This window comes from Quercus robur, chromosome 5 (genome assembly GCF_932294415.1).
Source record: "Quercus robur chromosome 5, dhQueRobu3.1, whole genome shotgun sequence".
NCBI lineage: Eukaryota > Viridiplantae > Streptophyta > Magnoliopsida > Fagales > Fagaceae > Quercus > Quercus robur.
This window is the reverse complement of record NC_065538.1, coordinates 71,527,181-71,541,885: the sequence shown is the minus strand read 5'-3', so window position 1 is coordinate 71,541,885 and position 14,705 is coordinate 71,527,181. Positions and strand designations below refer to the sequence as shown.

The 14,705-nt window shown below is 37.6% G+C and overlaps 1 protein-coding gene across 2 annotated transcripts in view; it reads right to left on the bottom strand.

Moving 5' to 3' along the window:
* Positions 1 to 14,705, bottom strand: part of LOC126726949 (E3 ubiquitin-protein ligase UPL5-like) — a 113,418-nt gene that overhangs the window by 40,110 nt on the left and 58,603 nt on the right. The gene's annotated exons all lie outside the window — the stretch shown is intronic.

Below are 14,705 nucleotides of genomic sequence, written 5' to 3'. Positions count from 1 at the left end.
TGTCGTTTGGCAATCGATAAAGAAGAAAGTTACGCTGTGTTTGTTACGGAAGATTGGCGGGTTCCTTTCATAGGATACCTGGCTCAGGGTATCCTGCCAACCGACAAGGAACTGGCCCATAAGCTCAAGAAACTAGCGTGCAGGTATTTCTGGCAGAACGACATTTTGTTCAAAAAAGGATACCACGGGGATCCCCTCAGATGCCTGGGACCGAAGGAAGCTAGAGAAGTAGTCAGAGAGGTGCACTCTGGAGATTGCGGAAGTCACCCAGGGAAGAGAAGGCTGCACAAGCAGTTACTGTTGTTGGGATATTACTGGCCAACGATGAAAAGAGACTCTGAGGAGCTGGTCAAAACATGTCATGCTTGCCAAGTCCTAGGAGATGCAATTCACACTCACCCAAATGTCCTACAGGATATGACGACACCATGGCCTTTTCATACTTGGGGGCTCGATCTCATAGGGCCTATAAATCCTCCATCCAATGGTTATATATGGATCCTGGCAGCCACGGAGTACTTTACAAAATGGGTAGAGGCCATCCATTTGAAAAAAGCTACTGCAGCAGCTGTAGCAAATTTCATTCGAGACCACATCATTACAAGATTCGGGATCCCCAGAAGATTGATCAGCGACAATGGAACCCCATTCATAAACAAAGATGTGAAGGGATTAACTGAAGCATACCACATCAAGCAGGGAAGATCTACCCCATACTACCCACAAGGAAACGGCCAAGCTGAAGCTACTAACAGGGTAATATTAAAAATCCTTAAGAAAATGAAGCATGAGTATGGAGGAAAATGGAGTGACCATCTGGCAGATGTGCTTTGGGCATGTAGGAGCTCTGTAAAGACAGCCACAGGATTCTCCCCATTCTCCCTGGTTTATGGAACAGAGGCCATCAGCCCTGTGGAGTTAATCATTCCTACACCAAGGGTAGTTCTTGAGGAAAATCAGGGAGAAAGTGAAGACGCAAGCAATGAAAAGAGATTAGTAGATCTGGAAGGAGTAGAAGAAGAAAGGGAACTGGCCAAGAAAAGGAGCCAAAGATACCAGCAAAGAATGACCAGAGCATATGCACAAGCAGTACGCCCAAAAGTGTTCACCAAAGGGCAATTAGTGCTAAGGATGGCGGAGCACGTGAGGAGGAACCTGCCAGGGCCTTCCAAGTTCACCCCAAAATGGGAAGGACCCTACATCATCAATGCAGCTCATGAAAGTGGATATTATTACCTTGCCAAAGAAGATGGAACAGTCCTGATAGAACCAATAAACAGGAAATGGCTGAAGCAATATTATGCATAAGGACAAGGGGATCCCCAGTACCTCAGGGTCTTTTCACCAGCTTCACTATCTGCTAAGTTCCTTTTTTATTTTTGTCTTTTTATTTTCAGCCTTTATCAAGAATTCTGGTCTAAGATAATTTTGTTCAGGAACATGTGATAGATTGACACTTTGTGGTCAATGCTGCACCAAAAGACTTTTTATTTGTTCCTAAAAAAAAAAAAAATGATCATGTTTTAATGGAATTCCTGTTTCTGCAACATTTAAGTTTTTCTTTACTGCAAAGACTAAATATGGATAAATTCAAGGAAGGATACCTGAGTAAAAAAAAAAAGGGGAGAATGTGTAATACCCTTTTACATATGGCCCAGGATCCACCTCATAAATAATTTCAGATATCCCACAAACAGTCCCAAGTGCATAGGTCTAGGATCACAGAATAAAAGAAAATATCTAGGATACCTAGCCTAGCACTTGGCAAAGGGGGAACCTGTCAAAGTTCATGAACTGGGACCGTATCTCAAAAAAAAATATATAGAGAAGGATACTAGTGTACCCAGTTCAGTACTTGCACAATAAATCACCAGGTACCTAGACCAGAACTTACAGTGAAGCCTATGGGAACCATGGTCCAGGACTCAGAAAAGAAAAGAGTCACGAGAAAGTAAAGACAATATACATCCAAGGAAAAAGGCAGATTCACATACTAAGAAATAAGAAGCAGTTTTGAGAAAGCAAAGAGTAGAGCAATGTTCAAAAAAAAAAAACTTATACAACCCCAAATTGTTCATGTAAATGAAAAAAAAAAAGCTAAGGAATGAGGCCGGCCAACAAAGAAGCATCTGGAGAAATAGCAGGAACAGTCAAAGAAGAAAGGATCCTCTGCCGCTTGACTTTCAAATCTTGTAAAACTTTGTGAGCATAAGCCAAAGCTTCCTCAGCAACAGCTATCTCAATGTCTATACTCTTGAATGATTGCCTTTGAAACAGCATATGAGCCAGCAGACGCAAGTGATCCAGTAGGAAAGACAAATTAAACTTGGCCTCCAGAAGGTCCTGCACCACCCCTCTCCATTCCAAAAGCTTTTCTTCAGACAACGAATCAACAGAGGAATTCCTTAGAGAAATCAACACAGCACACAGCAACTCCATCAAAATATTGCCTAGAAAAATGCCTCCCCTGAAGCCACTGGTAAAATCCCCGTGACTCTTGAGCAGGCTCTCTAGCAGCGGCAAGCCCTCCACAGGAACAGAGAAGCGCAGGAAGCTGCCATAAGAAGACCCAAAAACATGAAAGTGGCTGGCAGGAAGACTGTTGAATTCCAAAAGATCGAAGCGAGCCAGGAAAGAGGAAAGCTTTGAATCAAGATCTGAGGCAGCCACCTTCGAGGCATCCCCCATCACCGCGTCACCACTTGCAGAAACCTGAGGACTTGCAGCCTTTTGCTCTGGATGAAGGTCAGCAACTTCAACAGGTCTCACAATTCCTTCAGGGATAACAGGCTCAGAACCTGCAAAGCCTGTATCAATATTCAAAAAGAAAAAAAAAAAAAAAAAGAAGAAAAAGAAAAGGAAGAACAGATTTAGAAGAACAAACCGGTTCCAGTTTCTTGAGGCAAAACCTCTTCTTCCTGATCTCCTGACTTCCCCGAAGATTCTGGGAAGGAGCATAAGGCAAGTTGAAGAAAAGGTGAAGGACCAATGGCAAATTGGCTAAAGGAAGGGATAGATGCAGGGGGCTTCGCCATATAAAAAAAAAAAAGAGAAAGGGGGGAAAGAAAAAGGAAAACACGATGGAGCAGCTTACACTCACCTTCTGAGCTCTCTGATTCTAAAGAAGAGGCAACACTGGGAGCGGGTTTCTCACTGGTTTGACCTAAAAGGAAAAAGAAGGAACTCAAGAGAAACTGGAAAAGAAAGTAAAGCATAACGCCACTTTAAAAGAAACAAGGTTTACCTGTTTGTTTGGATAAAGGAGTGTCTCCCAAAGCATCCTTATCTGACAAGGATTGAGGAAACACAGTCCTGATAGGACTAGGAGTGCGTGCGGGATGGGGACTTTGAGATGATGGGATCCTAGAAGTTTTGGGATCCTGAGAATCCTGGGAACCTTGCATCGGCTGCCCAGTTTCCTCAGCGGGGTCATCAGTAGGGGGCTCCTCCCCCATAACAGGAAAAATGACAGAAAGAGCTGTGATAGTTTCCTCCCCCAGAGCCTTGCCAGTCACAGGAGGGGATACCTCCACCTAAAGAAAGGAGAAGCAGAGAAGGCAATACTAAGTAAAAAAAAAAAAAAAAAAAACAGCAGGAATGCTAGCAACACAGAAAGAACAGAAGAAGGGGGAACACACGTACCACGTCGTCTCCAGAAGATTGGCTCTTACCCTTCTTATAATCAGACTTGCGCTTGGACTGCAAAGGAAATCACCACTCGTCAGCAAAGATAGAAAATGAATGCAACAAAAAAAAAGAGAGAAGAAGGAAAGAAGTCTTGCCCTTCTCTTTCTCTCTACAGATTCTCTGGAAGTCTTTTGCTTACTACGAGTACGCCCAGAGGGTCCTAAAGGAGGCTGGGATACCAAACCAGAGGATCCTAAAGAACCATGGACTGAAGCAGTCACAGGAACCTGGGGAAAAGAAGACTCTACCTTGGTCTTCTTCCGGGTCCTTGAAACTAAAGGTTCCCTGACATCCTTGCCTTCGTGAGATGCCAAGTGTGCTTGAGATTTCCCCGTTTTCCTTCTTTTTGCTTCAGAGCCTATCTCCACACCCCCTGTGCTTTCGCCAACATCAGCAGCTTTCACTTTCTTCAACTTAACATCCTTACCTTTAGCAGTAGCAGCACTAATTGTCTCTGTTGCACCCTTTTTGATGGGCACCCCAGAGGAGGTACCAATGATAAGACTATCACCCAGCCAGGCCTCAGGAAAATCCTGTCCATAAGTCACCCAACCTCCCCTGGAGGAATGCCACTCTGCAAACCCAGTCTTGCTGCTTGCAGCAGTAGAAACAATCCCAGCAGTAGGAAGGGATAAACGTCTATTAGCTGTCGGAGCAGAAACAATGCTAGAATTCGGGACTTCCCGAATTGTACCAATACCAACATAGTCAACAAAAGATTTTTGTACTCTTCTCCAATAACCGGTATAGCCACTGGAAGCAAAGACTCCTCTCTGGGAGTTAGGCACTACGAACTGGGGGCTCCTCTGCGACCAATAAGAAAAGGCCTGCAGCCTCAAGAAAGGATCCAAGGAAGGAAGGGACGGCACCACATCCTTAAAGACCGGCGGAATGTCCTGATCAAAACCAAACTGTCGGAGCACCCGGTGTGCTGAGTAATGAGTATATTTTGGGCCACTTGAAGAAGGCACAGGAAGCCAGGAGGGGCTAATGCAGGCAAGATAAGCCAGACTGCCCTCATCACCACGGCACAAGTCAAAGGTATTACCTGTTGAAGATAAAAAAGAAGATAACACAGAATCACACGCAAAGCCAGGACCAAACTCACGAGGGGATCTCCAATATAAGCTCCCTGCTTGGTCAAACAACTCCACAAGATTGAGGCCACCACCCTTCAAGCTAATCCAACGAAAAATAATGGGAAAGGCATCAGTAGAATTGCCACAAAGACCCTTCACTATGTCAGGGGATCCTTGGAACTTGTCCTTCACAAACTTCAAATTTCTACACTTAGCCAAAGTAGCTGCAGAACGGTCCCACATGAAAATCTGAAGAATGGCACAGTGAAGAGATGAAGTGATCACATAGCAAGAGTCACCCTCAGCCTCATCTCCATGAAGCTGGTCCAGTTGAGAATAAACATGACCCAAGAACAGAGGGGCCAAAGGATACTGGGTACCTCGAGCCAACTTGATTGCCAACGGAAAAAATGAAGACTTAACTCCGTACCCAGGGAACTCACTGAACAAAAATTTACTAAGCCAAAAGGCCAGGAAACCGGCCCACCTCACTTCCTTATCCTTTTCACAAGAGAGGGTCATCACCCATCTCCCCATCCTAGCCGGCTTACCACCAGGAGAGGCGGAGCGACCACCAAAATGACCAAATAATTTCTCTTCTACCACGAGATCCTCACCAGAAAGATCAATGTCAAAGGGATTTTCTTCACCAAACACCGGGAGGAGGAAGTTATTCACCACATCCTCCAAGGTGATTGTCAATTCACCAGTAGAAAAGAAAAAAGTATGAAGGGAAGGACACCAACGACGTACCAGATGCCTGAGCCCTTTGGCGTCTCTGAAACCCTCAAGGTTTCTGGAAATAGCCACTGCCTTTAGGATGCCAGCGCGCTCCAAACGACCCACGAACTCAGCATCAGACAGTTCCTTGTCTACCCATATAGGCCAACCCTGAATCTTTCCCGGAACAAAATCAAAGAAAATAGGAACCGCCTCTCGGATTCCTTGTCTGATCTGGAGATCAAAAATCTCTCTAGGGTCAGGAACCTGGGCGGAACCAGCGAAACCCGCTTGGCCAGAAAATAGCCAAACGTGAGGGGATGGAGGAGCCTCACCATGAGATATATGAGGAAAAAATAAACTGAGAGAATACCAAGGATCCCGTAAAGGGAAGGCCGGACGTTCAGCAACCTCGTGAGAATCGCTCGGAGCAGAACCAGAAGAACCTTCCCCCTCAGAAGGACTGGGAGTACGCTCTCTCCTCTTTCGAGAAGAAGAAGAAGCCATGGAAACAGCACACACTATGAGAAGAAAAGAGATTGAAAGTGCGAAAAAGGGAAGACCAGAGTAACAGAGAAGAAGAAAAACTCAGGGAATGAAAAGGGTTCAGAGAAGCAAAATGATAAGATGAAACGGTTACAATAAAGGCGCAAGTAGCAGTTGGGAAAAACAGTTTATGAAAAGACGCGCCAGTTGCAAAAAATTTAATTTGAAGAGGGGGTTAATCAGCAGTTATTAATGAGAAGCAATGGGAAACGAGATAAGTGGGTAGGAGAGTTTTATCTCAAATACTCAACTGCCACGTCCCGTGTAAAGAGGAAGCTGCGAAAAGTAATAATTATAAAAGAACACAACACGCAAAAAAGGAGGCGACCAAAAGCAGCAGAAGAGAGCTGGGATCCCACAAAAACCTAAGGAAACCTAAATCACTCACGCGTGGGCTTCAGGCAACCCACGAGCTCGGGGGGCTAAATGTTGAGATCTAAAAAATCACAGTAAAATAAGCCCAAGAAAGAATAAGCTAAGCCCAAGAAAGAGTGAGTTAAGCCCAAAAAAAAAGAAAACTCAGACCAAGTCCAAAGGGATTATACGAAAGGCCCTGAGGATCCCGAAGCCCAGAAAAGGAAAAGCAACCAAAGAAAAAAGAGAGAGAACATCACAGCAAAGTATAAGACGCAAGGATCCTTAGGCACCATTAATAAGCGCAAAGAAAAAGAAGACCAGGACGGATCGATAGAAAGAAGACAGAAAAAGAAAACAAGAAAAAAACAAAAGAACGCAAGCGACCCTTCATGGCACAGACAGAAAAGGCGTCGGGGAACCAAGACAAGGAAGAAGAATGATAACAAAACGATTTCAAAAGAGCAGAACAGGATTCCGCCCAAATAGGAAAGAAACAGAAAGGTAAAAGACGCCAGAAGTGAGGATGCCGAGAAGGGCATACCTCAGCACATCCCAAAGAGGATGGCCAACCAGAAGCTTTCGAAGGAATCAGAACCAAGAGAAGGAAAGAATGAGAGAAAACGGAAAAGGGGACTTACCGAGATGATGAGGACAGAACATACTCTGTTTGCAAAAGACCAAAACAGGGGAACCAACGGTTCCCCAAGACGCCCAGAAAAACTCTACTATAAAAAGAGAGGATGGGTTGTGAAGAAGGCAGCGAAAAAAAGAAGAAAGGAACGATAAAAAGAAGAGATTCCCTAGAAAAAATTATCAAAAAGTCCAGGCAGAAAGAGAATACTAAGGGAAAACAATACTGCTTCCCGATATCCTGTAAAAGCAACTATGGCACATACTCGGATCCAACGAGAATCAAACTTCGCAAGTTTTGAAGGCTGAAATAGCCATTCAAGGCTGCAATTTTTGAGCTCAATTGGACCTTGTATCACGTCCTAGTAAGCTTGTTGTAATCAAACAGATAATGCTTTAATGAAATACTGTTTCATAATTTCCAGGATCCCCACAGTACTTTTTTTTTATCGTCTTGCTAGTTTTGCTCTTCTTTTCTTTCTGAGCTTATGTTGTTAATTTCTGGCATTCTTCGATATCCTTGCTTGTCATTTTTTGTATGTTGTCAGGAGTATTCTCTGCATTCACTTGATTCTTAAACAGCCATTTAGCTGCGGTGAGTCAAGGCCCAGTCCACCAAATCCTTTCTTTTCATTCAGGCTCGGGATCCTTGGGCCTGAGTATCCCGAAAAAAGCACTCTCACATTATGCAATTAATAATGCAGCCTATAGATTTTTTGATCTTGAAAACAAAATAATTTTTGAATCCGGTGATGCAATTTTTCATGAAGAAAAATTTCCTTTTAAATTGAAAAATGATGGGGGTGAAGAAAATATTTTGTCACAACCTAGTTCTTCTACTTCACATTTACAAAATCAAGAAAATTTTGAAATGGAACCTAGAAGGAGTAAAAGAGCTAGAGTTGAAAAGGATTTTGGTCCTGATTATTATGTTTTTAACATTGAGGAAAATCCCCAAAATTTAAAAGAGGCTTTAAGATCACCTGATACTATATTTTGGAAAGAGGCTATAAATGATGAGATGGAATCTCTAATTTCTAATAGAACTTGGAAATTAGTAGATCTTCCACCGGGTTGTAAGACCATAGGTTGTAAATGGGTCCTTAGAAAAAAGTTGAAATCGGATGGATCAATAGATAAGTTTAAAGCTAGACTTGTGCAAAAGGCTTTAAACAAAAAGCTAATCTTCATTTCTTTGATACATTTTCTCTAGTAACAAGAATTACATCTATTAGGTTGTTAATTGCTATTGTTGCAATTTTTGATTTGATAATTCATCAAATGGATGTAAAAATTGCTTTTCTAAATAGGGACCTAGAGGAAGAGATTTATATGAACCAACCTGAAGGCTTTGTAGAGCCTAGATAAGAAAGCAAGATATGTAAGCTAACTAAATCCCTATATGGCTTAAAACAAGCACCTATGCAGTGGCATGAAAAGTTTGATTCTTGCATGATTGAGAATGGTTATAAATCAAATGAATGTGATAAATGTATTTATTCTAAATCATGGAATAATCTACATGTTATTATTAGCCTCTATGTGGATGATATGTTGATTTTTGGCTCAAATATGCATGTTATAAATGAGACAAAAAATATGCTTAAAAACCATTTTGATATGAAAGATCTTGGTGAGGCTAATTTTATTTTGGGCATGAAAATTACAAAAACATGTGATGGAATATATCTTGATCAATCACATTATGTTGAGAAAATATAATTTTCATGATCACAAAAGTGTAGCTACTCCTTTTGATTCTAGTGTTCATTTATTTCCTGTGAATAATGATGATGAGATTTTTAATCAAAAGGATTATGCTAGTATCATTGGTAGTTTGCGTTATGCTACTGATTGTACTAGACTTGACATTGCATATGCAGTAGGAGTGCTTAGCAGATTTACTAGCAAGCTTAGTAAAGATCATTGGCTAGCTATTCAGCGAGTCATGAGATATTTAATTGGTACCAAAAGTTATGGCTTATTTTATAAAAAGTACCCTGTTGTGATTGAAGCTTTTAATGATGCCGATTGGAATACTTTGTCAAGTGATTCTCTCTCTACCACAGGTTATATTTTTACCTTAGGTAGTCGTGCTATTTGTTGGAAATCTAAAAAGCAAACAGTAATTGCTAATTCAACAATGGAAGCTGAATTAATAGCATTAGCTTCAGCTAGTGAAGAGGCAAATTGGCTTAGAGATTTGTTATATGAAATTCCACTTTGGGAAAAGCCAATTCCACCTATATTAATTCATTGTGATAGCACTGTCGCAATTGGTAGAGTTAAAAATCGTTACTACAATGGTAAATCTAAACCTATAAGAAGAAAGCACAGTACCGTGCGATCTTATTTGAGTAGTGGCATCATAACTGTGGATTATATTAAATCTAATGATAATCTTGCAGATCCATTTACCAAGGCCTTAGCAAAAGATAGGGTCTGGAATACATCGAGGGGGATGAGACTAAAGTCCATAGAATTATGAGCCATGTATGAGGATACCCAACCCAAGGACCAGAGATCCTGAGAATTGGGTTCAACGGGAAAAACGAATCATACAATGGTCGTAAGAAATGCACTATTCATTTTTTTTTTAATTATTTATTTTGTAAATAATTTTTTAATTGTTCATCCCTATGATGTAAGTGCATTTATCCTGTAATGTGAAGAGATTGAGTAAAAAACTCTTAATGAAATTTGTAGCTCGTATAAGTGGGGTGTCAGAATTACAGGAGCACCCTTGACAAAATTTCACCTATATAAGTGTGGGGGTGGGGCCGCTCCCTATGAGATTTGGACTTAATCTCAAATACACTCATGAAACTGAGAACAGTACACGGCCGTAAAGGGCTAGCTATAAAAGCTCATGTCAACACCTAGATCATTATGTGTGAGCAGTAATACTTTATTTCCCTTAAGCAATCATGGTTCAAGTCGGAGACCACTATTGACTCTGGAGTAGAGATTGTTGTTTCACTAAGTGAAGGTTCAATGCAGAGCACACCTTCATGATGCATAATAATCCCTCTTTGCCCGGTAATCTCTCATTTTCCAAATTTAATATTAAAACGAGTGGGGGAATGTTAGTACATTTTAAATTAAATATGTTGAAACTCAAAAAAACTGAAGATGAATAAAGAGATGAGTTATAATTTATTAAAGAAAGAGTTACTTGCATGTAAGTTAGATTAAATAAATTAAGAGAAGTTTTCTAAATTAATAAATAACATGTAAGTTATGTGAAGGGTTGGAAGACTATATATACGGCTATGCTATGGACTAATTTCATATCAAGAGTGAATGAAGAAAATAGTTAAAAGCAAAGTGTATTGTGTGAGAGAGTGAATTTAATAATATTCCTAAATACTTGAGAAATTTCGGGCCAAAGAAAGGTGTTCTGGTGGAGCTTTGGGCTTGAACACTTTGTGCAGAAACTGTTCTAGTCATACAACATTTGTTGGGCTGTTGTATCCTGGGAGAGACAAGTCAAAGAAGGTCTGCACCAGTTATAAAGATTAGCCAACCAAGGGCTTGAATCTTCTTAAAGAGAGCGAGTACCGCGCCTCATCCAAATAATGTTGTGTAATTTTTCTCATTGAATTAATAATATTCAGAAGTACTATTCAGTTTCTCATTGTGTTATTTCCATTATTATTGTGTTTGCACTAACAAGGAATGTTTAGAAATTAAAATACAGACCAAGAATAAGAATATTTATTAATTTTCAAATGCATTGTTTTTCAAATGCATTGTTAATTTGTTACTATTAGAGCATAGATGCTCTATTTGTTTTGTGAAAAGGTATTCAATTTCTCTTGTTCCTATGTTTAGCAAAAAAAATTTAAAAGAACCGGTTGGGACACACATGAAGAAACGTCACAGGCATATCTCGTGTCTGACACAGGTACGTACGACTCCCAAATGAAGTGTTTGTACTAGCTAACCCCTAGTACGTACGTAGGACTAGCTAACCCCTATTGTGAAGGTTGACTAATCACTAAAAGCTAAATCAACATGTTAAGTCCAATTGGGAAATATGCACCTATAAAGAATTCTTATCATCTTGCCTAATAAGCGGCTGCAGACAGAAGCACAATTATGCTTAAACCTGGACGTGAAGTGAAGAAGGTTTTTACTTGTTGCAAATTAAAGCTCAGTGCTTGGATGGCCGCTTGTAGTTCCACTTCTAGTGTATGCACGGGGGCCCGTCTTTTTTACTCGGTGCAGCAATAACTTGTCCCTGTGCGGCTGAGCAACTCGGATTATCGCTTCGCCCCCAGATCGGCCCATATAGTTAAAAAGGGCTTCATCGAAGTTCAATTTGTAACATTCATGACCACACTTCTGAGCTTCGTTGCATGTCTACCAGGCATGAATCATCGTTTTTTTCTAGAAGGCCACATCTTGCCTACCATGCAGTGTGGCAACTTAGGTTTTTTTTTTTGAAAGATCAATTAGAAACTTAAATTAAATAAAATTTAATAAAAAGAGAACTTGAATATATCAAATTATTTATTAAAAAAACAAAAAACAAAAAAAAAATTCATGCAAATATATGACATTTGAATATTTACTTCTACAAATTTTCATATTTTAACATCATTATGAGTTATCATTATCTATTGTAAATGTGAATGGGTGTAACAATTTCATTTTGTAAAGTTTGTACAACATTTTTTTTATTTTAATTTTTATGCAATTTTCATTATTTATTTGTTTATAAAAATATTTTAAATTGAATGACAAAACTCAACTCATGTGCATTGTATTAATTATTGATCCACAGAGCCACACCCATTCATATATATATATATATAATGCATTGTATCTACTTAACCAATCAAATGTTTGAAGAATCACTAACTTTATAACAAATACCAATAGTGTGATAGAGAAAAGAGATTCGTGAGAGAGAGATTTGTGATTTATGTTGTGGGTTGGTTTTGGGAGGGATTGATTTGTGTTGTTGTTTCGTTTTGAGCTGAACTAATTTACGTCAAAGTGTACAAGATTTAAGTCAAGGTGTACAAGTGGGTTTTAGTTAGCTCAACTGTTAAAGTCTCTGATGGTTGTATAAGAGATCTGGGGTTCAATCCCCGCCTACATCAAAAACTGATTGGTGTCTTGGTCTAATGATAAAGAGCTATTATTAGGAGCGGACGCCATAAGTTGAAACTCTCTCTCAAAAAAAAAAAAAAAAAAAAGTCAAGGTGTACAAAAATATTTTTAAAGGTAAATTAAACTAATAAAATAATATTTTATACATATAATTTTTTATACATATATTTTATAAAATAATAAAATATATGTATAAAATTATATTTTATAAATATTATACATATATTTTAAAGGTAAATGAACTCCCTAAAGCATAAGTAATGCTGCTCTGCAACCAAGGTGAAGACACATATTTCATTCCTCAATTATTATACATATCGTTTTGTGTGTATATCTTCCCAATTATATATATATATATATATATTTGAAGCCAAAGCTAAGAAAATCCAATTAGATTTCAATTGGAATTTTAATTTTGTGCCACATCTTATTTAAAATTTTTAATTTTTGTGCCAAATAAGTTGTTAGTGCAAAACTTGAAGAATTTATATAAAAAACTATACAAATGCTACACAAAACCCAAAGTGATTATATCAAAAACTTTATAAATGATGTAATGGAGATACTAGATTGTCACAAAAGCTAAACTATTTGAATTCTTCCTCTTTAATGGAAACCATGAAATATTTGTTGAAGAAATTTTAGAGTAAAAAATTAAAGCAAGTAACTTTGTTATTACTCAAAGGTTTTAAGGAAGTTTGTTGTCTTCACTGCACCATCCTTCCCTACCTTAGGTCCATTCTATCTCTCTCTAAGTAAATAGTACTTTGTGTTCAATTTTTGTCTCTAGATTTGTTTGTTTATTTCTTTCATTGTTTTATCGTTCTTACTAAGGTTTGAATATATATCTCTCTCTCTGCAAATTTCCCATTTAGTTTTGATTGTCTTATTTGGAACACTAATGGATTTGTGTCAATTTGGGAATTTTGCAATTTCAACAATTTTTATTAATTTTCATTCTTTTTTATCATTGTTGTTTAATGTTCCTATGAGTAAGCACGGGTTACAAGCTAATAAACAAATAAAAGGATGTTGTTCTCTCTCTCTCTCTCTCTCTCATTTGTCGTGTTAACTTTGATTTTAATTTTACTTTTATTCAAGGATTTAACTTTTATTATTTTAAATACATGATGCAATTTTAAAGTTCATTATAAATTAGATTTCAATTATGAGCTAATTTTGTGTCATGTGTTCACTTAAGTTTTTTAATCTTTGTGCTAAGTTAATTAATGAGTGCCAAATACTAGGAGTCTAATAGTAATAAACTAAAAAAAATCATATATCTATTCAACAAAAATCACCACACATTTTATCTTATCAATTATTAGAATAAAAATAATCATAATTAATAATTAAACTTAGGTAGAAATTTTAATATGAATCTAATTATTATTTTTTAATAATTTGATTAATTATACATATTTTATGATAAAAATGTATTTATTTTTAAATGCATTCATGCATATGCATGGGTTATAATCTAGTTTGTATAATCCAAGACAAAATACTAAAAGTTAACCTTTTTTATTTTCAAATAATTTAAAGTTAAATTTTTTGTAATAAAGTTAAGACAAAAAGTAAGGTGGGACCTATAAATCATAAATAATTTAATAAAAAACTAACTTTACCAAACAAACACTTATATATATATATATATGTATGTATATATAAAAAATTTCATCTCTATTTCATCAAAATTCTCAATTAAAAAAAGAATCCAAAAAAAATTATTGTAATATCCAAGACACAAAGAAAATCCAATTGAATCTAAATTATATTTCAATTAGATTCTAATTTTAATCCATGTATCCCAATTTTCCCCCTCAATTTTGGTGCCAAAGGTGGAACCACAATAATTACACTATTCTAGGCAAGTAATATCAACTCATTATCACTCTATCAGTCTCAATAAACTCAAAAAATTATTATTGTTTTGTAATTGAAATATTGTCATTTTTGTTAAATGGACAAAAGAATACTTCAACTTTTTTTTTTTCACCGTCTTTGGTTAAGACAGAATAATTCACTAAATAGTCATTTAAAGAATATTTTTCCCCAAATTATTATTGTATTAAAATTATTGGATAATTTTTTTAATTCTTTTAATAAGAAAATTAGAGTGAACAAAAATCTAGAACTCTGATTCAAAATTGTCCTAATTCATCCCCTCGTGATGAGGAATTACCAAAGCATTTGACTTTTCACCCATTCCAATATAAAAGATTAGTCAATCAAATAATAGATAATAAATGGGTCGGTTTGAAAATAAATGAATTGCTAGTTGTAGATTATTATTCTCCTCAGACTTAAATCTGATTAAAATAAAACAACAAGGGTTCGGACGCCTTTTCCCTCTTTTGCCCAAGCAAAAAGACCAACAAAAGTAAGGAATTTGATATGGGGATCTTTCTCCCATTCAAGGATTATGGTTGGGTGCCTTAGATCCAATCAAATTGCAGTCATTTTTTGACAATCTATCAAAGTTTTTCAATGGTGATAAAAGGGTCTTACATACCTTAATCTTGATTAAGCAGATAAACTAAAAGCAAAACTCTTGTTTTATGT